Below are 25,148 nucleotides of genomic sequence, written 5' to 3' on the forward strand. Positions count from 1 at the left end.
TTTTTGCTTTTGTTTCCCATGCTTTTGGTGTTATATCCAAGATGTAAAACTTTTCACCTATGATTTCTTACAGGAGTTTTACAGCTTCAGATATTACATTTAAGTTTCTAATCCATTTTGGATTGATTTTTGTGTAGGTTGTATTATATGAGTCCATTTCATTCTTTTGCACGTGGACATCCAGTTTTCCTAACACCATTTATTGAAGAGACTATCCTTTCCCCATTGTGTGTTCTTGCCATCCTTGTCAAAGATCAATTGACCTTATAAGTGTGGATTTATTTCTGGGTTCCCTATTCTGTTCCATTGATCCATATGTCTGTCTTTCTACCAGTGCCATACTGTTTTAATTACTAATGCTTTATAATATATTTTGAAATCAGGAAGTGTGATGCGTCCAGCTTTGTTCTTTCTTGAGATTGCTTTGGCTATTTGGGGGTCTTTTGTGGTTCCATACAAATTTTAGGATCATTTGTTCTATTTCTGTGAAAAATTCCGTTGGAATTTTGATAGGGATTGCATTGAATCTGTAGATTACTTTGGGTAGTATGATCACTTTAACAATACTAATTCTTCTAATCCATGAGCATGGAACATCATTCCATTTGTTTGTGTCTTCTTCAGTTTCTTTCATCAATGTCTTATAGTTTTCAACATGTAAGTCTTTCACCTCCTTGGTTAAATTTATGCCTAGGTATTTTATTCTTTTTGATGCAATTGTAAGTGAGATTTGTGTGTGTGTTTTTAAAGAGTGGCAACTGAGCTAACAACTGTTGCCAATCTTCTTTTAAAAAAAAATTCTTCTTCCCAAAGCCCCTCAGTACATAGTTGTATATTCTAGTTGTGAGTGCCTCTGGCTGTGCTGTGCGCGATGCTGCCTCAACATGGCGTGACGATCGGTGCCATGTCCGTGCCCAGGATCCGAACGAGCAAAACCCTGGGCGGCTGACGGGGAGCACGCAAACTCAACCACTCAGCCACGGGGCCAGCCCCGAGATTGTTTTCTTAATTTCTCTTCCTGATAGTTCATTGTTAGTGTATAGAAATGATGTATATTGTACATTTTTTATATTGCTTTTGTATCCTGCAAATTTGCTGAATTTGTTTATTAGTTCTAACAGTGTTTTGGTGGAGTCTTTAGGGGTTTTCTTTATATATACTGTCATTTCATCTGCAAATAGTGACAGTTTTACATCTTCCTTTGAGATTTGGATACTTTTTATTTCTTTTTCTTGCCTAATTGCTCTGGCTAGGACTTCCAATACCATGTTAACAAAAGTGGCAAGAGTGAGCATCCTTGTCTTGTCCTTGATTTTAGAGGAAAAGCTTTCGGTTTTTCACTCTTTAGTATGATGTTAGCTGTGGGCTTCTCATATCTCGCCTTTCATATGTTGAGATACATTTTCTGTTTTCTGAGAGTTTTTATTATACGTGGATGTTAAAGTTTTTTGATGCTTTATCTACATCTGTTGAGATGATTGTATGAGTTTTGTTCTTCATTTTGCTAATGAGGTAAATCACGTAGATTGATTTGTGAATGTTGAACCATCCTTGCATCCCTGGAATAAATCTCACTTGATCATGATGTATGATTCTTTTTAACTGTTGTTGAATTTGGTTTGTTAATATTTTGTTGAGAATTTTTACACTTGTGTTCATCAGGGATATTGGCCCATAATTTTCTTTTCTTGTGGTGTCCTTGTATTGTTTTGGTATCAGTGTAATGTTGGCCTCATAAAATGAGTTTGTAAGTGTTCCTTCCTCTTCTATTTTTTGGAAGAATTTGAAAAGGATTGGTTTTAATTCTTCTTTAAATATTTGGTGGAATTCACCAGTGAAACCATCTGGTCCTGGACTTTTGTTTGTTGGGAGGTTTTTGATTACTGATTCAATCTCCTGACTAGTAATCAGTCCGTTCAGATTTCCTCTTTCTTCATGATTCAGTCTTGGTAGCTTGTATGTGTCTAGGAATTCATCCATTTCTTCTAGCTTGTCCAATTTTTTGCTGTATGATTATTCGTGGTAGTCTCCTATGATCCTTTGTATTACTGTGGTATCAGTTGTAATGCCTCCTCCTTCATTTCTAATTTTACTTATTTGAGCCCTCCCTCTTTTTTTCTTAATGAGTCCAGCTAGAGGTTTCCCTATGTTGTTTATATATTCAAAGAATCAGCTCTTAGTTTCATTGATCTTTTCTGTTGTCTTTTTAGTCTCTATTTCATTTATTTCCACTCTGATCTTTCCTTTCTTCTACTAACTTTTTTCTACTAACTTTGGGCTTTGTTTGGCATATTGTATTTCCATTTTCTTTGTCCCAAGGTATTTTTTTAATTTCAGTTTTGATTTCTTCTTTGATCAATTGGTTGTTCAGTAGCATCTTGTTTAATCTCCACATATTTGTGAATTTTCCAGTTTTCTTCTTGTAATTGATTTCTACTTTCATACCATTGTGGTAAAAAAAAGATGCTGATAGGACTCCAATCTTCCTAAATTTATTAAGGCTTGTTTTGTGGCCTAACATATGGTCTGTCCTGGATAATGTTTCATGTGCACTTTAGAAGAGTCTGTATTCTGTTGCTTTTGGATGAAATGTTCTCTATATGTCTGTTAAGTACATCTGGTCTAACATGTTGTTTAAGGCTAATGTTTCCTTATTGGTTTTCTGTCTGGATGACCTATTCATTGATGAGAGTGGGGTATTAAAGTCCCCTACTATTATTATATTGCTGTCTATTTCTCCCTTTAGGTCTGTTCATATTTACTTTATATATTTAGCTGCTCCTATGTTGCTGCATAAATATCTACAAATGTTATATCCTCTTGTTGGACTGACCCTTTTATCATTATATGACCTTCTTGTCTCTTATTAGAGTCTTTGTCTTAAAGTCTGTTTTGTCTGATATAAGGATAGATATCATGGCTTTCTTTTGGTTTCCACTTGCATGAAATATCTTTTTCCATCACTTCACTTTCAGTCTAAGTGTGTCCTTACATCTGAAGTGAGTCTCATGTAGGCAGCATATAGATGGGTCTTTTTTATCCATTCAGCCACTCTATGTCTTTTGACTGGAGAATTTAGTCCATTTACATTTAAAGTAATTATTGATAGGTATGTACTTATTGCCATTTTGTTAATTGTTTTCTGGCTGTTTTGTAATTCCTCTCTCCTTTCTTCTTCTCTCACTCTCTTCCTTTGTGATTTGATGACTTTCTATGGTGGTAGGCTTAGATTCCTTTCTCTTTCTCTTTTCTGTATTGACTATAGGTTTTTGCTTTATGGTTACCATGAGGCTTACATAAAACAGCTTGTATTTATAATAGTCTATTTTAAGTGGATAGCAACTTAAATTTGAACACATTCTAAAGTTGTACATTTTTACTCACCTCCCCCCACGTTTTGTTTTTTTTTTAAATTTGAGTTCATAATATTTTACAACATTGTGAAATTTCAGTTGTGTATTATTTCTTGTCTGTCACCACCATAGGTGCTCTCCTTCACCCGCTGTGCCCACCCCCCACCCTCCTTCCCCTGATAACCACTGAACTGTTTTCTTTGTCCATGTGCTTGTTTATGTTCCACATATGAGTGAAATCATCTGGTGTTTGTCTTTCTCAGAATGGCTTATTTCACTAAGCGTAATTCCCTCCAGGTCTTTCCATGTTGTTGCAAGTGGGATGAATTTGTCTTTTTTTCTGGCTGAGTAGTATTCCATTGTATATATATGTACCACATCTTCTTTATCCAATAATCAGTTGATGGGCACTCAGATAGTTTCCATGTCTTGGCTATTGTGAATAGTGCTGCAATGAACATAGGGGTACATATGTTATTTTAGATTGTTGATTTCAAGTTGTTTGGGTACATACCCAGTAGTGGGATAGCTGGTCTTGTGATAGTTTTATTTTTAGTCTTTTGAGGAATCTCCATACTGTTTTCCATAGTGGCTGCACAAGTTTGCATTCCCACTAGCAGTCTTTGAGGGTTCCCTTCTCTCCACACCCTCTCCAACATTTGTTATTTTCAGTCTTAGTGATTATAGCCATTTTAACAGGCATAAGGTGGTATCTTAGTGTAGTTTTGATTTGCATTTCCCTGATGATTAGGGATGTTGAACATCTTTTCATGTGTTTATTGGCCATCTGTATCTTCTTTTGAAAAATGTCTGTTCATATCCTCTGCCCATGTTTTGATTGGGCTGTTTGGTTTTTTTTGTTGTTGTTCAGTTGTGTGAGTTCCTTATATATTATGGAGATTAACCCCTTGTCAGATATATGATTTGAAAAAATTTTCTCCTACTTGGGGGTTGTCTTTTGGTTCTGATCCTAGTTTCTTTTGCCTCGCAGAAGCTCTTTAGTCTGAAGAATTCCCACTTGTTTATTTTTTCTTTTGTTTCCCTTATCTGACAAGACATGGTATTTGAAAAGATCCTTTTAAGTTCAATGTCAAAGAGTGTACTACCTATATTATCTTCCAGTAGTTTTATGGTTTCAGGACTTATCTTCAAGTCTTTGAACCATTTTGAGTTCATTTTTGTGTATAGCATGAGATATTGTCTGCTTTCATTCTTTTGCATGTGAGTGTCCAGTTTACCAAACACTATTTATTGAAGAGACTGTCTTTTGTCCATTGTATGTTCTTGGCACCTTTGTCAAAGATTAGCTGTCCATAGATGTGTGGTTTTATTTCTGGGTTTTTAATTCCGTTCCTTTGATCTGCGTGCCTGTTTTTGTACCACTACCGTGCTGTTTTGATCACTATGGCTTTGTAATACATTTTAAAGTCAGGGAATGTGATGCCTCCAGCTTTGTTCTTTTTTCTCAGTATTGCTTTTGCAATTCGGGGTCTTTGCCCTGTATGAATTTTAGGATTCTTTCCTCCATTTCTGTGAAGAATGTCATTGGGATTCTGATTGGGATTGCCTTGAATCTCTACATTGCTTTGGTTAGAGTGGACATTTTCACTATGTTTATTCTTCCAACCCATGTGCATGGAATCTCTTTCCATCTCTTTATGTCATTATCTATTTTTTTCAATAATTTCTTATAGTTTTCATTGTATAAGTCCTTCACCTCTTTATTTAAATTTATTCCTAGGTACTTTATTCTTTTTTTGCGATTGTAAATGGAATGGTATTCTTGAGGTCTCTTTATATAAGTTCATTATTAGAATACAGAAATGCAACTGATTTTTGTTAAGTTGATTGTACCCTGTAACTTTACTATAGTTGTTAATTATTTCTAATAGTTTTCCAATGGATTCTTTAGGGTTTTCTATATATAAGATCATGTCATCTGCACACAGTGAGAGTTTCACTTCTTCACTCCCTATTTGGATTCATTTTTTTCCTTTCTCTTGCCTAATTGCTCTGGCCAAAACCTCCAGTACTATGTTGAATACGAATAGTGATAGTGGGCCTCCTTGTCTTGTTCCTGTTCTTAGAGGTATGGCATTCAGTTTTTCCCTATTGAGTATGACCTTGCTGTGGGTTTGTCATATATGGCTTTATTATGTTGAGGTAATTTCCTTCTATCCCCATTTTGTTAAGAGTTTTTATCATAAATGACTGTTGGATCTTATCAAATGCTTTCTCTGCATCTGTTGAGATGATCATATGGTTTTTATTCCTCATTTTGTTAATGTGGTGTATCACATTGACTGATTTGCAGATGTTTAACCATTCCTGTGTCCCTGGAATAAATCCACTTGATCATGATGTATGATCTTTTTGATATATTGCTGTATTCAGGTTGCCGATATTTTGTTGAGGATTTTTGCATCTATATTCATCAGTGATATTGGCCTCTAGTTGTCCTTTTTTGTGATGTCCTTGTCAGGCTTTGGTATCAGCATGATGTTGACCTCATAGAATGTGTTAGGAAGTGTTCCATCTTCCCTAACTTTTTGGAATAGCTTGAGAAGGATAGGTATTAAATCCTCTCTGAAAGTTGGTAGAATTCCCCAGGGAAGCCATCTGTCCTGGCCTTTTATTCTTTTGGATGCTTTTGATTACTATTTCTATCTTTTTCTTTGTGATGGGTCTATGCAGATTCTCTATTTCTTCTTGATTCAGCTTTGGGAGGTTGTAAGAGTCTAAGAATTTATCCATTTCCTCTAGATTTCCCATTTTGTTGAGGTATAGTTTTTCATAGTATTCTCTTATAATCCATTGAATTTCTGTGGCATCCATTGTTATTTCTCCTCTTTCATTCCTAATTTTATTTATCTGAGCTTTCTCTCTTATTTTCTTTGTAAGTCTGGCTAGGGGTTTGTCAATTTTATTTATCTTCTAAAAAACCCAGCTCTTGGTTTCATTAATCCTTTCTACTGCCTTTTTTGTTTCAATAGCATTTATTTCTGCTCTGATTTTTATTATTTCTCTCCTGCTGACTTTGGGCTTTGTTTGTTCTTCTTTTTCTAATTCAGCTAGGTGTAGTTTGAGATTGCTTCTTTGGGTTTTTTCTTTGTTAAGGTGAGCCTGTATTGTGATGAATTTCCCTCTTAATAAGGCTTTTGCTGCATCCTATATGAGTTTATAGTATGTTTTCATTTTCACTTGTCTCCAGATAGTTTTTTGTTTCTCCTTTAATTTCTTCAATGATCCATTGGTTGTTCAATAGCATTTTGTTTAGTCTACACTTCTTTGTCTTTTTCTCAACTTTTTTCCCTGTAATTAATTTCTAGCTTTATAGCGTTGTGATCAGAAAAGATACTTGTTATTATTTCAATCTTCTTAACTTTATTGAGGCTTGCCTTGTTTTCCAACATATGGTCTATTCTTGAGAATGTTCCATGCACACTTGAGAAGAATGTGTATTCTGCTGTTTTGGGATGGAGTGTTCTATATATGTCTATTATGTCCATCTGGTCTAGCTTTTCACTTAATTCCTAGTTTCCTTGTTGATTTTTTGTCTGGATGATCTGTCCATTGACGTGAGTGGAGTGTTGAGGTCCCCTACTATTATTGTGTTATTATTAATGTCTTCTTTTAGATTTGTTAATAGTTGCTTTATGCACTTTGGTGCTCCTGTGTTGGGTGCATAGACATTTATAACTGTTATTTCTTCTTGATGGAGTGTCCCTTTGATCATTATATACTGCCCCTCTTTCTCTCTCTTTACCTGTTTCTTGAAGTCTACTTTGTCTGATATAGATATTGCAATACCTGCTTTCTTTTGTTTGCCATTAGCTTGTAGTATCATCTTCTATCCCTTCACTCTGAGCCTGTGTTTGTCATTGGAGCTGAGATGTGTTTCCTGGAGGCAGCACATTGTTGGGTCTTGTTCTTTAATCCATCTCCCCACTCTGTGTCTTTTTATTGGAGAATTCAATCCATTTACATTTAAGGTGCTTATTGATATATGAGGGCTTAATGCTGCCATTTTATCACTTGTTTTCTGGTTCTACTGCATTTCCTTTGTTTCTTGACCTGTGTATTTTGGTCTCCCAATCGAGTTATGTAGTTTTTATGTTGTGTTTCTTTGTTTTCTCCTTATTTATTATTTGTGTCTCTGTTCTGCTTTTTTGTTTAGTGGTTACCCTCAGGTTTGTATTCAAGATCTCATGGATAATATACTCCCTTTTCTTATGCCCTCTAATTTCCTTAGCCTTAACCAATTCAGTCCCTTTCCTCTTCCCCTCCTAAGTTGTTTTTCTCACATCTTATTCCATCTTGTGTTATGAGTTTGTGGTTAAAATGACAAGATTATCTTTGTTTTTGGTGTTTTCCTTCCCTTTGTCTTTAATGCTATACTTGAGTATTTGCTGTCCTGCTCTGATTCTGTCTATGTATTTAACTCCTTACTCTGTGCTTTGTAACCCCTTTCTCCCTTTTTTTTTCAGGTATGACTGCCTTCTTGAGGATTTCTTGTAGGGTGGGTCTCGTGGCTATGAATTCCCTTAGCTTATGTTTGTCTGGGAAAGTTTTTATTTCTCCATCATACCTGAAGGATATTTTTGCTGGTTAGAGTGTTCTTGGCTGAAGATTTTTATCCTTCAAAGTTTTGAATATGTCATTCCAGTCTCTCCTAGCCTGTAAGATTTCTGCAAGAAATCTGCTGAAAGCCTGATGGGGGTTCCTTTGTAGGTTATTTTCTTCTGCCTTGTTGCCGTTAGTATTCTTTCTTTGTCATTCACTTTTGCCAGTTTCACTACTATATGCCTTGTGGTAAGTCTTTTAATATTGACATATTTAGGAGATCTGGCAGCCTCTTCCACATAGATTTCCTTCCCTAGATTTGGGAAATTCTCTGCTTTTATTTATTTGAACATGCTTTCTGCTCCACTCTCCTTCTCTTCTCCTTCTTGAATACCTATAATTATTATGTTGCATTTCCTAATTGAGTCCGATATTTCTCAGAGACTTTCTTCATTTCTTTTTAGTCTTAGTTCTCTCTCCTCCTCTATTTGGAGCATTTCAACATGTCTATCTTCGATTGTGCTGATACACTCCTCTATGGTGTCCCCTTGAGCATTCGTTCAGGGAATCCATATTTTGTTTTATTTCTTCCATTGTATCTTTCATCTCTAATATTTGATTGATTCTTCTTTATAGTTTCAATCTCTTTTGTGACGTATCTCCTAAACTCGTTGAATTGTTTCTCTACATTCTCTTTTACTTCATTGAGTTTTTTGATGATAGCTATTTTGAATTCTTTGTCATTATATTTCTGCGTCCTCAGGACTCATTTCTGGGTACTTGTCGTTTTCTCTCTGGTCTGGAGATCTAATATAATGTTTGATATTGCTAGAGGGAGTTGTTATGTTCTTTTGCATCCTGGCATTATTTAATCACAGTTACCACCTATTGCAGGGGTCCAGAGCCACATATTCTGAGCCCTCTGCTTTCAGCCGAAATCCCAGGGGCTGGAGCCACACTGAACAAGTGAAAGGAGGGCGCTTTCTCCTGTATGCTCTCAGGGTTTTCTCCCTCTACTCTCTTGGGGTGTTGACTTGATAAGGTCACCCCCTGTGAATGGTTTCACCCCAGTAGAGGGGTTCCCTTTAGGCTGCTGCAGCCTTTGACATTCCTTGACGTCAATGTGAATGAACATCCCCTCCCCCATTCCTTCCCTCTCGGAGGCCCCCCATGGTCCCAGATGGCAGTCTTTAAGCGGAGGGAGTGAAGACTTCTCTTACCCTGTCCCACTCCTCTGAGGGGGGCTCCAGCCTCTCTGCCCTCCATTGTATGGCTGCGTGGGTCTCGCCAACATTTTTTGTGTTGTGTTTGGATGTCCTCTGTTGGATTATGGATTTTTTTGTGATATATCGGAAGGGAGAGATTTCTGAGAGACCTCACTCCACCATGATGCTGATGTCACTACTTTTTATGTTTTTGATGTCACAATTTACATCTTGGACCTGGAGCAAGGCAGCAGGAGGGCACGAAGGTGATGTGAACCAGCCTCCATCTTTGGAGAGTATTTCAGTAGGCCCCTAGATTAAATTAGATTCCTGCTCCTCCGGCCAAATATTTAAGATAAACTAATAAGCCTCTTTAACAGAAAGACTGGGTGTTTTTCAGTCAGCTGCCTCTGTGATGGGCCCTCGGGTGGTTAAGTCCATGTGAGCCCCTTAAGAACTTTCTCAATTCACTATAGCCTTGTGGTTCCTGCAGACATAAGCCCCATTGGTCTTCAAACCTAGATGTTTTGGGGGCTCATCTCTCAGCTGCAGGTCTTAAAAGTTGGGGTGCCAGCTATGGGATTCAAACTCTCTGTTCCTCAGGGAGAAGTTCCAGTTGATGAGTTCCCTCCCATTTATGGGGTTTATGGTGGGATTGTGTCTCACCCTCTCTTATCTGTTCAATGTGGGTTTTTTCTCATTCACCCAATGTATAGGAGTCACTCAGCTAGTTTCTGGGTTTCTTTCAGAGGAAACTGTTCTGTATGTAGCTATAAATTTGACATGCCCATGGGAGGAGGTGGCTTCAGGATCCTCCTATGTTGCCATCTTGAATCCTACTACTATAGTTTTCTTTTCTTGTGATGTTTTTGTCTGTCTTTGCTATCAGGGTAATTCTGGCCTCATAAAATTAGTTTGGAAGTATATCCTCCTTCTCAATTTGTGGAAGAGTTTGAGCAGGATTGGCACTAGCTGTTCTGTAAATGTTAGATAGAATTCACCAATGGAGCCATTTGGTACTGAGATTTTCCTTCTTGCAAAGATTTGAATTACTCATTCTAATTCCTTACTACTTGTAGGTCTATTCGAATTTTCTATTTCTTTTTGATTCTGTCTTGATAGGTTGTATGTTTCTAGGAATTTATTAATTTATTATACATTATACAATTTGTTGGTTATCATCATTTACAATAATCTCTTATGATCCCTTTTATTTCTGTGGCATCAGTTATAATGTCTCCTCTTCCATTTGTAATTTTGTTTATTTAGTCTTTTTTTATCAGTCTGCCAAAAGGTTTGTTAACTTTATCTTTTGAAAAACCCAACTTTTAATTTCATTGATTTTTCTATTTTTAAAATTTCTGCTCTAATATTTATTATTTCCATCCCTCTGCTAACCTTGGAATTTGCTCTTCATTTTCTAGTCCCTTGAGGTGTAAACCTGTGGAATGTTTTTTCTTTTTGAGATCTTTCCTCTTTTTTAATATAGGCATTTATTGCTATAAAATTCCCTCTTTGTACTGCTTTTCCTGCATCTCATGAATTTTGGTATATTGTATTTTTGTTTTTGTTTGTCTCTAGATATTTTCTAATTTCCCTTTTGATTTATTCTTTGATGCACTGGTTTTTCAAAAGTGTGGTTTTTCATTCCCACATAGTAGTGAAGTTTACATTTTCTTTCTGCTACTGTTTTCTACTTACAATCAATTGTGGTTGGGAAAGATACATCTTACCTAACCATAGTGCAAAGATCAAGAAGAGGAAAGTAACTTTGAGACAACCTTCTCAACTAAAATGCAGATCTTACAGCAAATTCACCACTTTTTCACTAATGTCCTGTTCTCTGCTCTTGGATTGGCATAGCAGTAGGAAGTAATTTCTCCTCAGCTTCCTCTAGCCTTTAAAATTTTCTCACTCTTTCATGACCTTAAATGTTGTTGATTTGGTATAACTATTAAGAAGAAAGGTTTCCTAATGAAAGAATGCCAAAATTCTTTGGTAGCAGTTTTCCTTATTGGCATATCTTTCTTTTTTATTTTTTTTTTAAGATTTTTTTTTTTATTTTTCCTTTTTCTCCCAAAGCCCCCTGGTACATAGTAGTGTACTTTTAGTCGTGGGTCCTTCTAGTTGTGGCATGTGGGACACCACCTCAGCATGGCCTGATGAGTGGTGCCATGTCCGCGCCCAGGATTCGAACTGGTGAAACCCTGGGTTGCCGAAGCAGAGCACACGAGCTTAACCGCTCGGCCACGGGGCTGGCCCCTGGCACATATTTCTGAATGACTGGGCAGGTGTCTAGATTGAAATGCTTTCTGCATACAAAGTAACTCTTGATTTCCATACCAAATCACAGGGCTGCAGGTAAATCACGGAATGTATATACCCCACCTAGGCTGTCCTTCACCTTCTACGTTATGTTTCTGGGTATTTCATTTGCACTTTCCTTTCCACTTTTCAGTGACAGATTTCCAGTTTCAATTTACCTGTGATTTCTTGTTCATGAGCATTTAATCTTCTGACTTTAACTTTTCAAACTGACAAGTCATCTTCGGGGGTCCTTGGGATGAGAGTTTCTCATTTGAAAGCACTCCTTTATTGCTTTTTCTCCTCCCTTCCTCCTCTCTGCAAGCCTCTCAGGTTGGTCTTCAGAGCATTTCCTCTTGTGGTCCTGGTTACAGTTTCCACTCATGACAATTGTTGGGGTTCTTTGTGGGGTTAAAAGCACGATGTGGGGTCATGGTTGATCCAAGGATCCTCAAATGCTGTCTCTAAAACACACTTTCTCTTTCCCTCTTCCATTCTTTCTAGGATCCCAATTTAACATGTGTCAGACTTACATTTCTGTACCTCATGCTTGTGTTTCTCTTCACTATTTTCCATTATTTGCTCCTCCTACTTTAGGGTGCACCTGTATTATTCCACTGGGTTAATTTTTCCTTCTGCCATTTCTAACCTGTCCTTTGAGGAAACTGTTAGTGAAAATCACAGAGGTCTGGAAGAAACTACTTCTTCTTCATGACAGATCCTTTGATAATGGCTAGAGCCCTTTTATCATTATCATCACTGTGGACATGACAACAGACTGACAGAGAATTTCAGTCAGTGGCCCAAGCGCCCACCATTGCTATATGTCTGAGCTGGGATTCAGACACAGGAGGCATCAGACTCCAGGCTCTTGACCACCAAGTTATCCCTACTGTCTGCCCTAAGACACACCTAAAACAAAGACATCTTATCCTGAAACAAACTGAGGCGAGCCAACCTCCAAACACACTTAGTTCTTACTACAGTGTCATGTCTTCCCTCCAGAAACCACTGCCTGTTGCCTAAAACACTGGGCCCCCAAACACAACCAATTGCCACCCATGACTACCTCTCTAAACAAAGTCCTGGCCACTCCCTCACTGAAGCCACTCTAACCTGGCCCTGTTTGCCAAGTCCAGTTTGGGGAGGAGATCTGCCAGTTGGTTCCATCCAGGCCTCATTTCTTTCTTGACAAAACACAATCTCACACCACAGCTTGAATGTTTCCCTCCAGGAGGAGGAAAATCCTTTTCAAGACAGAAGGCTAAGAAAGACTTGCCCAATGAATATGGGGCACTAGGCAGGCCACCTAGGAAATAGAGAACCTATGAGGCTGGTTCTTCCATCAGCAAGTCCCACCCCCTTCTCTGGACCTCAGCCTTCAGGTGGAGCAATGCTTTCCTGCCTCCTAGGGCGCTCATCTTGGGAGAAATACATCACCAGGGGATGAGAAAGGCATCAGGAGGCTAGATGCCATTCCTGACTTCCATGCAGGAATTCAGACCAGTCCCTCCCCTGGCCCTCGCCCTAAGTGCACAGATATGGGCAGAGGGAGAGGAGCAGCATATGGCTTGCCTGCTTCGTCAAAGGGAGGCTTGTCGTCCCTGCCACCTGTGGCAACAACCTATCAAGGGAACAACTACTAAGGAAAGAGCCCTGGGTCCTGGAAGGCTCCTGGAAAGTATCATCACCCCTGTTGAAGGAGGAAGTTGCTGGGAAACTGGTGTGCCCCACCAGGGAGTTAGTGCCCTGCACGGCCAGGTCCTCCACTGCCATGCCCAGGTACCCCAGGGAGGGTGGTGGTGGTGGGAGGCGGGGAGTTTTGGGAGAGAAATGTGAACGGGTGAGGAGGGGGCTTCCACAAGTATCCTAGAAGGCACTGGGAGAGTCGAGAACACCTAGGCGTGTGACACCAGGACAGGGGCCTCCTCTGCCGCGTCTAAGGGAGGTACCGGTCTCAGAATCAACGGGTTTTGGGTGGACAACACCTCCTCAAGCGGGACTCGGGGATCTTGACTGTCGCACTGCCCCTCGCAAGACTTTACCCTTCCCTCCCAATCTGACCTGATTCCTCCCACATACGCCAGTCCGGATTCAAGGCCACAGAGGTGCCTGGCGGGTCTGCAACTCACCACCAAGTCAGGCCAACCACCGAGGCAGTGGCGGAGGAGACAGTGGCCATGGAGGGGCGGTGGCAGTGGAGGACTGGGATTTCCGGGACCTGAAGAGAGGAAGGTGCACCCCCATCTCCCATCCATCTGCATCTCCCTGCCTTCAGGGAGTCCAGCTTCCGGGAGAGGAAGCCGGTCCTCCAACTGCGCATGTGTAGGCAACCATTGTCTCTGGCCTCACAATGACCCCCACGGTTGCTAAGCAATGGGTCCACGGGGCTCTGAGGGTAAGGGTGAACCCTCTGGCAGTGGATATGTGCAGGTGCACATGCAGGTGCATGCTGTGGCCTGCATCCTTCCATGGGTCCTGCAGGTACATGGATGGATGGAAGGAAGAATGGATAAATAGATGGATGGTTGGGGCTCTTGAGTGGAGGAAGGCCGGGCAGGGCCAAGCTGATCAAGCAGGATCAGGAGCCTAGCAGTGGTATCTCTTCCTCAGGTCGGCGTTGATGTGCCTGGCTCTGTCCCTGAAGGGGTCTGCCCTGTGACCCCAAGATAGGACTGCCTCTATGCTTCTGTCCGGCTTTGGTTAATTAGGGACTTCAATGCCTGGATCCACAGGCTGAGTCCATGGAGCTGCCTGTGCTGGGGGAGGGATGGGGCTTGGGCCTCCCTGCAGTCATTCCTCCCGGAGACCTTGTGGCTGTGTGGCTGTGTTGGGCTGTGTGGCTGAGTGTGATTCTTTTTTCCCCTCCTTGTCTTTCCTGGATGTTCTGAAGATGTGCCTGACCCGGCCATGGCTTCAGACCGGTGGTTGGAAGAAGCCCCTCTCCATCCTGAGAGACAGTTTTCCAAACACAAGAAACCAGAAAACCTTATCAGGAACTCATTTTTAGACTTATCTTTGATTATGGAAAATGCTTTTTAAAAAATCTCAAATGAAGTAATTTTAAAGGATACACATATTCTTACATTTGTGTAAATATTTTAAACACAATATTACATTTTTTAAAGAGATAGATGCCTAATACTGCAGAATCATGCGTGGTAATGATATACACCAACTTTAACATGAGTACCACATAAGAGGGAGATGGAGGAATGTGTAAGGATGAGACGTTAACCTGTGAAGCTTTAAGTTAATGCAATGAGAGATCTACAGCCAATATGTAAACTTATTGTCATCAGTTGAATCTGAATACTGGCTACATAATGATTGTAAGATTTTGGAATTCTCGGGGCTGGCCCCGTGGCCGAGTGGTTAAGTCTGCGCTCCGCTGCAGGCGGCCCAGTGTTTCGTTGGTTCGAATCCTGGGCACGGACATGGCACTGCTCATCAAACCACGCTGAGGCAGCGTCCCACATACCACAACTAGAAGGACCCACAACGAAGAATATACAACTATGTACTGGGGGGCTTTGGGGAGAAAAAGGAAAAAATAAAATCTTTAAAAAAAAAAAAAGATTTTGGAATTCTCTTTACATTTTAAAACTCATAATTAAAAAGAAATAAGTATATCTTCAGTTTTACACATTATAGCTTGAATTAAATATGCCACGTAGACATCTCAATGGAAGCAGAAGAAATTATTTTATAAAATAAAACGCAAATTAGAAATTAAAAATTCTGGGTAAATAAGTGGAGAATTATATTTTAGCACTGGAGACTGAGGGCTAAGGGGAAGAAAGAGGTTTTGTCATGGAAGCCAAGTTACACAGGGATATAACAGAAAGGAAATGATAAGTATATTAAATTTGCTGTGGTCCATTGAAATAAGGACCAAAAATTGCCTATATAAACTAGTGACATGGATGAAGATGAGGTATAATGGAGAAATTCAGAGGCAAGTGAGTAAGAGTTTTTGAAGAAAAAGCTGAAGATTTATCTTATATCAGAGGCATTTGGTTCAAAATTTAAAAGATATAAAAATGTTTTCAGTCAAACGTATAACTGTTTCCTTCCCCTTTCCCCAGCCATCTATTTCTTTTCCCCAGAGACCAGCACTATTACTAGATTCTTACATATCCATTTAAAGATATTATACTGATTATCAGAAATCATATGTGTATTTCCATACATATGACAGCCTATAAATACTGCTGTACCCCTTGCTTTTTTATTTTGAAACATCCATTCAAAAATGTTTTTTTCCCACTAAATATAGTTAATTATTTTTTCAGTGTAAACATGTGAAACTATTTGAGTAGTTTAAAAATACACTTAAGTAAAGAATTAGAGTTGGTGGATGGAAAAAATGACACCTTATTTACCTGCTCCCATATTTCTGGAGCTAACTTGATGCTTGTGTTTTTTTAAGTGCTCAGAATTCCATTAATTTCAGTTTTTTCTTAAACTATCTCATGTCTGTTTTTCTTTCTTGCAACTTTGGTTCATACCGGACTCACTAAGGAGCATTTAATTCCCACAAATATTATTTGTATTTCATAAATGACATAAACGTAAAGCACAAAGAGGAAGTGAGTTTTAATGAAAGAAATGAGATATTTATTAATAATTGGTTAAGGCAACACACAATCATCATCATGCACCATTCAGAGAGAGTGTGAATCATTTGTCAGTGCTTACATAATCGAAATAGAAAGAAATTGGTCAGTTTAGGCTAAGTTATGCTGTATTAAGAAGGAATCCTAAATCTCAGTGATACATAACATATATTTATTTCTTGCTCTTGCTGTATATCCAACATTTCTAGGTTTAAATCTTTTCTGTGTTGGTCTTCATCTTGGTATCCAGGCTGAACGAGTAATCTCTATTTGGGATACTGGAACAACATTTTAGCAGAGGAAAAGAAGAGACAATAATCCTATACAATGGAACACAAAACTAATACTTGTAAGTGGCACATATCAATTCTGTTCGTGTTTCACTGGCCAAACTAAATATAATGGCTAATCTTGATGTCAGTGGGGTAGGAAAATATAATCATCCCATAAGGAGGCACATTGCAAATCATATGGCTAAGTATGACATCAAGAGTGGGAGGAGATAGAATCTTCCTGTTGGGAAGGACCATGAATATTTGGAAACAATAATATAATGAACTGCCAGAAGCAAAACATAGTTGTCTTACATTCCACTGACCATCATTAAAAGACCACATCCTTATATGAACTCCACATCATGTACAGTATTTATCACGATGGGGCATGTTCCTTCTAATTTATTAATTGGAAATCAAATGATCACCTCAAGAGAGGCAAGAAAAGCACTTGAAAAAATCTAACATACTTCCTCATATAAACTCTAGACAATGACATGAGGAATACAATGGTGTTTCCTCATCTGAAAAGGGACATCTACAAAAAACCTACAGCCAACATTACTCCTAATGGTGAGTGACTGAATGCTTTCTCCCTAACATCAGGAACAAGGCAAGGAGGTCTACTCTCGCCATTTCTATGCAAAATTGCACTATAGGTACCTACCCATACAATAAGGCAAAACTAAAAGAAAAAAAGGCAACCAGAATGAAAAGGAAGAATTAAACAGCCTCTTTTCACAGATGACAAAATCCTATCAAATATACAAAAAAGTTATTAATAAGTGAGTTTAGCAAAGTCAATTTTATTTCTCACTAAATCAACCGTATTCCTTAAAACTAGCAACAAACAATTGGAAATTAAAACTAAAAAAAAAATTTTAATAACATCAAATATATGAAATACTTAGTGGACAAACCTGACCAAAAATGTACAAGATCTAGACACTGAAAACTACAGAACACTGCTGAAAGAAACTAAAGAACACCTAAATAAATAGAGATATACACATCATATTCATGGATCAGAAGACATCACGTTGTTAAGATGTCAGTTCTGCCCAAATTGATCTACAGTCAACACAATCCGAATCAAAATCCCAGCAGCCTTCTTGATGAAATTGATAAATTGACTCCAAAATTCATATGGAAATGCAAAATACTAAGAATACTCAAAACAACTTTGAAAATGAACAAAGTTGGAAGACATTATTTCCTGACTTCAGAGTTTAAGTGACAACAATCTAGGCTGTGACACTGCCTTCAAGACAGAACAGCAGACTAATGGAACAAAATACAGAGACCAGAAATAGGCCCACATATATATGGTCAATTGGATTTTTACAAAGGTAATTCATTAGAGAAAGAATAGTTGGGTCAAGAAACAGTACTGGAACAACTGGATATACATACTTAAAAACGTTACCTTCAATCTGTACCACTGAGCCACTTCAGATTTATCCCAGGATGAATATGGATCCAACTACCTTCCTTCCATCCTCTTCTTCCTTCTCTCCTTCCCTTCCTCCATTTCTTTATTTCAAGAATGGATACCCAGTTGTCCCATAATCATCAGTGAAACTGATAATCTACTTGGGATGCCACATTCAAAGTATACCAAATTTCCTCATGTTTTTGGATCTATTTCTGGATTATATATCCCATTCATTCTGTTCCATTGGTCTGTTTATGCATCAGTATGTTATTCTTTTAGTTAGGGCTAGTACACTCTCACTCTTTTTCTTTTCAGAGTTCACTGTCTATTCTTACATGTTTATTTTCCCATATGAATTTTAAAACCATCTTAACTAATTTAAAAAAAGATGCTGTGGGTATTTTTGTATACATCTCATTAAATTAATAAAATGGCTTAGGGAGAATTGGTATCTTTATGAAATGCATTTTCCTTTCCAAGACTATGGCATGTATTTCCATTTGTTGAAATCTTCTTTTACGTCCTTCAATGGTAATATTCTCATGGATGTTTTACACAGTTCTTATATTTATTTCAAGGTATTCTACTTGTTGCTTACTGCAAAGCATATTTTCTTTCATTAAATCTTTTAGTTGGTTGTTTTTTACATAAGTCTACAGATTTCTGTCTTAATAACTTTATCATTTAAATTTAAATGCAAAGTAACTGCTGTGAAATACTCACAGGAAAGATCTCTGAGAGAAGCAATATGCTTTATGACATCCCAAAGACACTGTGGCCTGGGGAAAACTGGAACAAATTGGCAGTTTAATTTCATTTGCCCCCTTAACTCAGATTTAAAATCTGGTCTAGACTCCTGGAGAAATGGTGCAGCCTTAAATAGCCTCCTTAAAAGGATTTCTCTGAGCCAACGTTTTCTCTTCAGATCCTGGGATGACAGTGCCTCACCTAGAATCTCGAACCCCAAATTCTAACCAGTGGTAGTCAACGTTGCCCCTTATAAATTATTCCTTAATCCGGGGCTTCTCAAACCAGCTACACCAACGTTCCCTAAACAATAGTGTAATTCCTACTCTGAGGGTCTGACACAAAAGCAGAAATCTCATGAAAATAAGTTCCTTTAAAATATTTCTTCCTGTCTCTATTTAAAAGTCATACTAATTTGATATTCTATGCAATAACATCTCTTTTTTTTATAATTTTTTTTAAGGATTGGCACCTGCGCTAACAACTGTTGCCAATCTTTTTTTTTTTTTTTTTTTTTTGCTTTATTTCCCAAACCCCCCTGTACATAGTTGTATATCTTAGTTGCAGGTCCTTCTAGTTGTGGGATGTGGGACACCGCCTCAACGTGGCCTGACGAGCGGTGCCATGTCCGCGCCCAGGATCCAAACCCTGGGCCGCCGCAGTGGAGCGCGCGAACTTAACCACTTGGCCACGGAGCCAGCCCCGCAATAACATCTTTTATGCAGAAATCCTGTTTTACATTATTCATTAGATCCATGATGTAGCTTTTTCTCTTCCAAATTTTCGTGTAAACCGACGTCCGGAAGAAGCGTCCTTATTTTTACCATTTTACACTCGAAGAAACGAGGACCAGAGGCCATGACTTGCTGTCACCCACATTCACATAGTGATCGTGCACTCTCTCACTCTCATACAATCACACCCTTCAAGCAGCTTTTCACTCAAAACACCCAGTCACTCTCGCAGTCACACTCAGGGTCACACAGCCGGAATCCCCACGGAATGCATCTATGCACATACCCAGCCTCCTCCCAGAATGCGGGTGCGTCTCCCAAAGCCACCAGGCCAGCCCGCGTCTAAAACTCCCAGGCCTCATCTCCCCACTGCACACCGCTTGAAATCGATAGCCAGACAGCCCTACACAAAAGCATAAATTGTAACTGATGCGTCTGCTCACTCTGAGGACGATCGAGGGCTCCCAAAATCTCCAGGCGCGGCCTGGGCGACTACTGGTTAGGTCAGGTTGGGCATCAAGATGATTGGCTACAAACTCTCTCCGTTCAGTTCCGCCATGTTTGGGGGCCATAGTCTGGACTACATTTCCCAGAAGGCCGTGCTGCCTTAATTTTCCGCGAGAACTTCAATGTCCATGGGACTATGCTCTTCTGAACGTGAATAAGCAGTCTCGGAGGAAGATAACAGAGATATGATGAATTTTCTGGAATAGAGATCTCTCATAGAACCTGGGCTAGGGTTTCGGGAAACCTCCAAGGCATTTCACTTCAGGCTGGGATGGAGTTTTTTGGTCCAGGATCAGTCTTGTGGCAAAGAGGGACTCGACGACCCAGCTGGACTACATTTCCCAGAGGCCTTCGCTGCCCGCGTGCTTTCCACCGGAACTCAGCCAGCTCCTGGCCAGAGGACCGTTCGGTGGAGCTCCTCGAGGCCTGATGCTCAGGGCCACGTGGTCCAGGGCTGCCCGACGTGTGGAGTCCCAGTGCCGGAGCGGTCCAGACCGAGGTCTGCAGCCAGGCAGTGGAAAGATCGTGTGTGTCTAATAAGACTTTTAAATCCGCCTGGGACGTCTGTCTCTTTTAACTGCAGCATTTAATCCATTTACATTTAATGTAGTACCAGTAGATTTAGATGTGAATATGCTGTTTTATTTTTTACTTTGTGTTTCATGTTTCCTTTTTCTCTCCTTTTTTTATGTTGGATTGATTTGTTTTTATTATTCCAATTTTTCCCTTATTCGTTTGTAAATTCTTTTAGATATTACAACAGGAATTCTTGCCATACTTATCAAAGTACAAGGTCATCAGTATGCTTACTCTCCTCTCAGATAATGCATTTAATTTCATTTACCCCCTTAACTCAGGTTTAAACTATGAGATATCAATTACTATGTATCTGTTTTATTGAAACATAGATATGTACAATTACTCAACTTTATGTACAATTTTACTCAAATTATGTACAATTAAACAGTACAACTGCTGTTTTGTTTGTCAGTGTTCATTTACATTTACTCAAAACATTGTCTGACACAGTGGTCAAACAAGTAGAAAAGTTAGGTCTTGTGAAAGAGTAACAAAGGAGGACACTAGTTACAGGCAGTAAAGAAAGGTTCTGTTCAGTAAAAACTACTGTAGTAGAGAAGAGAGTTCAGTGTAAACTGAGCTCAATTTTCCTGAAACAAAAGGCAGAAGACTTTTTAAATGCTGGCATGTGCTAAAGAAAAGACAGTAAGGGTGTTGGGGGGAGGGAGGGTTGGTCCATGTGACAGAGCCATCTGGGTTTGCTAATTTGTGCTTATCCAGAGGAGAAACAAACGTCTCGTGTCTTTATGACAGGAGGTGTGTGTGCAAGTTGGAGCAAGGTGCCCACCGAAGTTAGGCCATTACCCTCCCACACAGACCAGGCGACAGAGCGGGAGCTGTTTCCTCAAATAGCTTGAATTCAAAAAGATGGCTCCCAGGTCCTTGAGGAGATGGCGATGGTAGAAAATCTACATCTTAAGGGACAGAGAAAGCATTTATAATTACACAGTTTCTAAAATAACTTCTCTGAGAGAGACCTATCAGCCTATTATCGGGTTTTGGCTTAAACAATAAATTCTCAGGGAAGCGTTGAGCCTTTTGAGGTAGGCATTATAAGGGAGCACGAGAGACACTGCCTGAAGCTCCTAGAAGCCATGCCAGAATTGGTCAAGTCTCTTAGTGTGAGGATATGTACAGAATCGTTTGTGCCAAGAGATTTTGCAGTTCTTGATCTTCCTGTCATAAGATAAAATACGTTGTCTTGATAAGGAAAAATGTTTACAACATTAGCTAATACAGTGTTTCAAAGGAATAACCATTTTAGGGCTGTGTGGGACTGTCCTGGCATTACAGGAAGTTCAGCATCCCTGGCTCTTAGACATTAAATTCTGTTAGCATATTTCTGTCATTGTAACAGCGCAGAACATGTTCCCACACATTTCCAAATCCTCCCTGGAGGAGGACGTGATCACCCATGGAGAACCATTTATGTGGTGATAAACGTGAGTTTATCTAATCAGAATTTATACAGATACGTGATGCTAGAGAAATACAGCAACTTGAGCTCTCTGAGTAAGATTATCACCTGCAGATAATTTAGAATTTGTCCTCTGAAATCCTCACATCCTCCCGTGTACAGTTCTGTTGGCTGAAATTCTGCTAATTCATGAGGGAGCAGTTAGCTCTCTGTCTTCCCCATCCTGCAAACTATCACAGTTTGCCCTTCCTAGAACTGCTTCTCTGAGGCAACTGGACTTGAATTCTAGAATACCTTCAGCATGATCATATACTATTTATTTCCTTGTAAGCAGACCTTTTTATTAAGTCAGACAATCTCCTCTTTGGAGCGAAGGAAGGAACCACAAGAAATTGTGAGGGATGGGACAAAAGGACATCTCCATTGAGTGAATCATCACCACAGGAGTGGAAGCCATTGCAGGTGAGACCCCAATGTATCCGTGAGGAGTCAACACCTTTCAAATGTCTGAGATCCCCCCTCAGGGTCCTAAACCCTGTGATGGAAAGACCTGAGTCATAGGGGAAAATGCGTTATCTTTTCACATTGGATCTTAAGGGAACTTTACTTTCATGAACACCTACCCTTTCCATGCTTTTCCTTCACTTGTATTGTCTCACTTTTCAATAGGGGGTACCCTTCTTCCCCAATGATTGTTTACCTGTGTTTGTCCTTAATTTTCAGTAGTCTGACTAGGGTGAGCCTAGCTATGGTTTTCTTTCTGTTTTTCCACTTTATATTTCTTTATATTATTCCACTTGCATCTGTAAAGTTATGTCTTTCACCTGTTAATAATTTTCACACACATTTGTCAAACTGCACCTGTTATTACTTCAAAAATTTTTTATATTATCCCACAGGTAACTGAGGAGGATCTGTTAATTGTTTTAAAATCTTTTCTGTGTTCTTCAACTTGGACAATTTCTATTGTCTATAAGTTCACTGACTCTTTCTTTTGTCATTTCAAATTGGCTGGCAAGCCCATCCAGTGATGCTTTTTTCAGATATGCTATTTTTAGTTCTATAATTTAATTTGGTTCTTTTTAATACATTCTCTCTCTTTCCTATCTGTTCATTCGTTACAAGCATATTTTACATCCTTGAGCATAATTATAACAAGTGTTTTAAAAAGCCTTATCTGCAGGGCTGGCTCAGTGGCATAGTGGTTAAGTTCTTGTGCTCCACTTTGCTGCCGGGGTTTTGCTTGTTCAGATCCCGGATGCTGACCTATGCACTGCTTATCAAGCCATGCTATGGTAGGCGTCCCACATATAAAATAGAGGAAGATGGGCACAGATGTTAGCTCAGGGCCAGTCTTCCTCAGCCAAAAGAGGAGGATTGGTGGTGGATGTTAACTCAGGGCTAATCTTCCTTAAAAAAAAAAAAAGCCTTATCTGCTAATTCTACCATCTGGGCCCTCTTGAGGTTAGTCTCCACCAAGTGCCTTTTCTTTTAAGTATGGGCAGCATTTTTCTCTTTCTACCTTTATCTAGTAATTTTATATTCTATCCTTGACAATGTTAATGATATATTGTAAAGACCCTGGATTTTGTTATATTCACTTAAAGGTTTTTTATTTGTTTGTGGAACTTTGTTGGGCTTGGACACAAAACTGTCTCCTCGTTGGTATCAGAAACTGCAATCTATTCACTTCTTCAGCCTTAAGAACTTAGGGCCGCATACAGTCTGCTCCACACATGCAGAGGTCAGGAGTCCCCCAAAGATTTGGGTAGAGTTTATACAAAGAATTTGCCCCTGGCCCAACTCTGTCCTTTGTGGAATTCTCCCTTCCCCATTCCTCCTCCACTGTTTTCCAGCTGCTGTAGTCTTCCTGAAGAAGGATAGCTTCTGATTCTTCAAGCCAGTTATACCTGCTGATTTTTAGCTGTCCTGTGTGGCACTGCCTGGGACTTGCCCTCAGGCAAAAAGGTGCTTCTTTAATTTTAGAGAATACCAAGAAATCTTGCCTGGTAATTATTTCATGCCTTCTCATCAGGGTGGGGACACCCCCACAGGGGCAAAAATTGCTTCTTGGGGGATTAAAAAAAAATCTTAGATGACTTTGGTTTGCGGCCCTCCAAAGGACCACAGTACATAAACAGATATATATATTACTATTGTGTAATGTATTTAATATGTACTATTAAAATTTTATGGGGGAGGGGTTAGAATTTGGAGGAAAATACCTAAAAAGTCTTCTGGGAGAATAATGAAAAAGATTAAGAAAAAAATTAATTAATTGATAATTTATAGGTTCTTTAGGATTTTCTATGAACATAATCTTATCTGTAAATAATGACACTTTTTTTCTTTCAAATCACTATACCTTTTATTTGTTGCCTTACTGAACTGGTTGGAATCTCAAGTACAATATTAAACAGACAGCATGAAAGCAAGTAACTTTGTCTCATTCTTAGCCTCCAAGGGAAAGCTTTCCCCATTTCACCATTAAGAAGGCTGTTTTCTCTAGGAATTTTATAGATAACTTATGTGACTGAGGAAGTTCCCTTCTTTCTGTCTTTGCTGAACGGATGAATTCTATGAAATGTCTTTTCTCCATCTGTGGAGGTAATAATACATAATGATTCTACTTCATTCTGTTAATGTGCTAAGTTACATTGATTTTCAAATGTTAGAACTACTCTGCATTCTGGGAGTAATGCCAACTTAGTCTTGATACATTATCCTTTTAAACATCGCAGGATTTAATTTATTATTACTATATTTTTACATACATGTTCATCAGTGAGAGTAACCTATAAATTTCCTTTGTCTTGAACGTCCTTGTAAAGTTTCAGTATCCATGTTTGCTTACTTAATAAAATAAATTGTAGCATGTTCCAGCCTTTATCAGTTCTGTGAAGACTGTATAAGATTAGTTGTTGTTTTTTTTCTTTAAATTAATGGTAGAATACAACAAAGAAGCCATCTGAGCCTGAATTATGTTTTGGAAAGGTTTGTGATAACCAATTCAGTTTCTTTACTAGGTAGAGGACTTTTCAGATTGCCAATTATTCCCCCTGGCAAAGTTGGTTTGTTGTATGTTACTAGGAATTTGTCTGTTTCATCTTAATTTTCAAATGTAATGGTATAAATTATGTATAAAGTCCTTTTATTTTTAATGTTTGCTGAATTCATAGTAACCCAATTTTCATTCCTACTTATTTTCTCTCTCTGTCTCTCTGTCCCTCTGACAGAAATGGAAAAGTAAATGTGGCATGTTTATATGAGGAAAAATAAATGTAGCAACATGACACAGAAATGAATAATCTAGAACTACATGCAACAACATGCAATGGGTGAATCACACAGACAGTGTTGAGCAAAAGAATTCAGACACAAAAGAGTATATACCGTATGATTCCATTAAT

At 38.9% G+C, this 25,148-nt stretch overlaps 1 long non-coding RNA gene across 1 annotated transcript; it reads left to right on the forward strand.

Annotated features, from left to right (window-relative positions):
• The first annotated feature begins 13,800 nt into the window (after positions 1–13,800).
• Positions 13,801–14,498, forward strand: LOC139073486 (uncharacterized). Its single transcript, XR_011522265.1, has 2 exons — positions 13,801–13,909; positions 14,319–14,498. It is a non-coding gene; the product is annotated as an uncharacterized lncRNA (long non-coding RNA).
• Positions 14,499–25,148: the final 10,650 nt, after the last annotated feature.

The sequence above is a fragment of the Equus przewalskii genome, chromosome 9, assembly GCF_037783145.1.
Source record: "Equus przewalskii isolate Varuska chromosome 9, EquPr2, whole genome shotgun sequence".
Taxonomy (NCBI): Eukaryota; Metazoa; Chordata; class Mammalia; order Perissodactyla; family Equidae; genus Equus; species Equus przewalskii.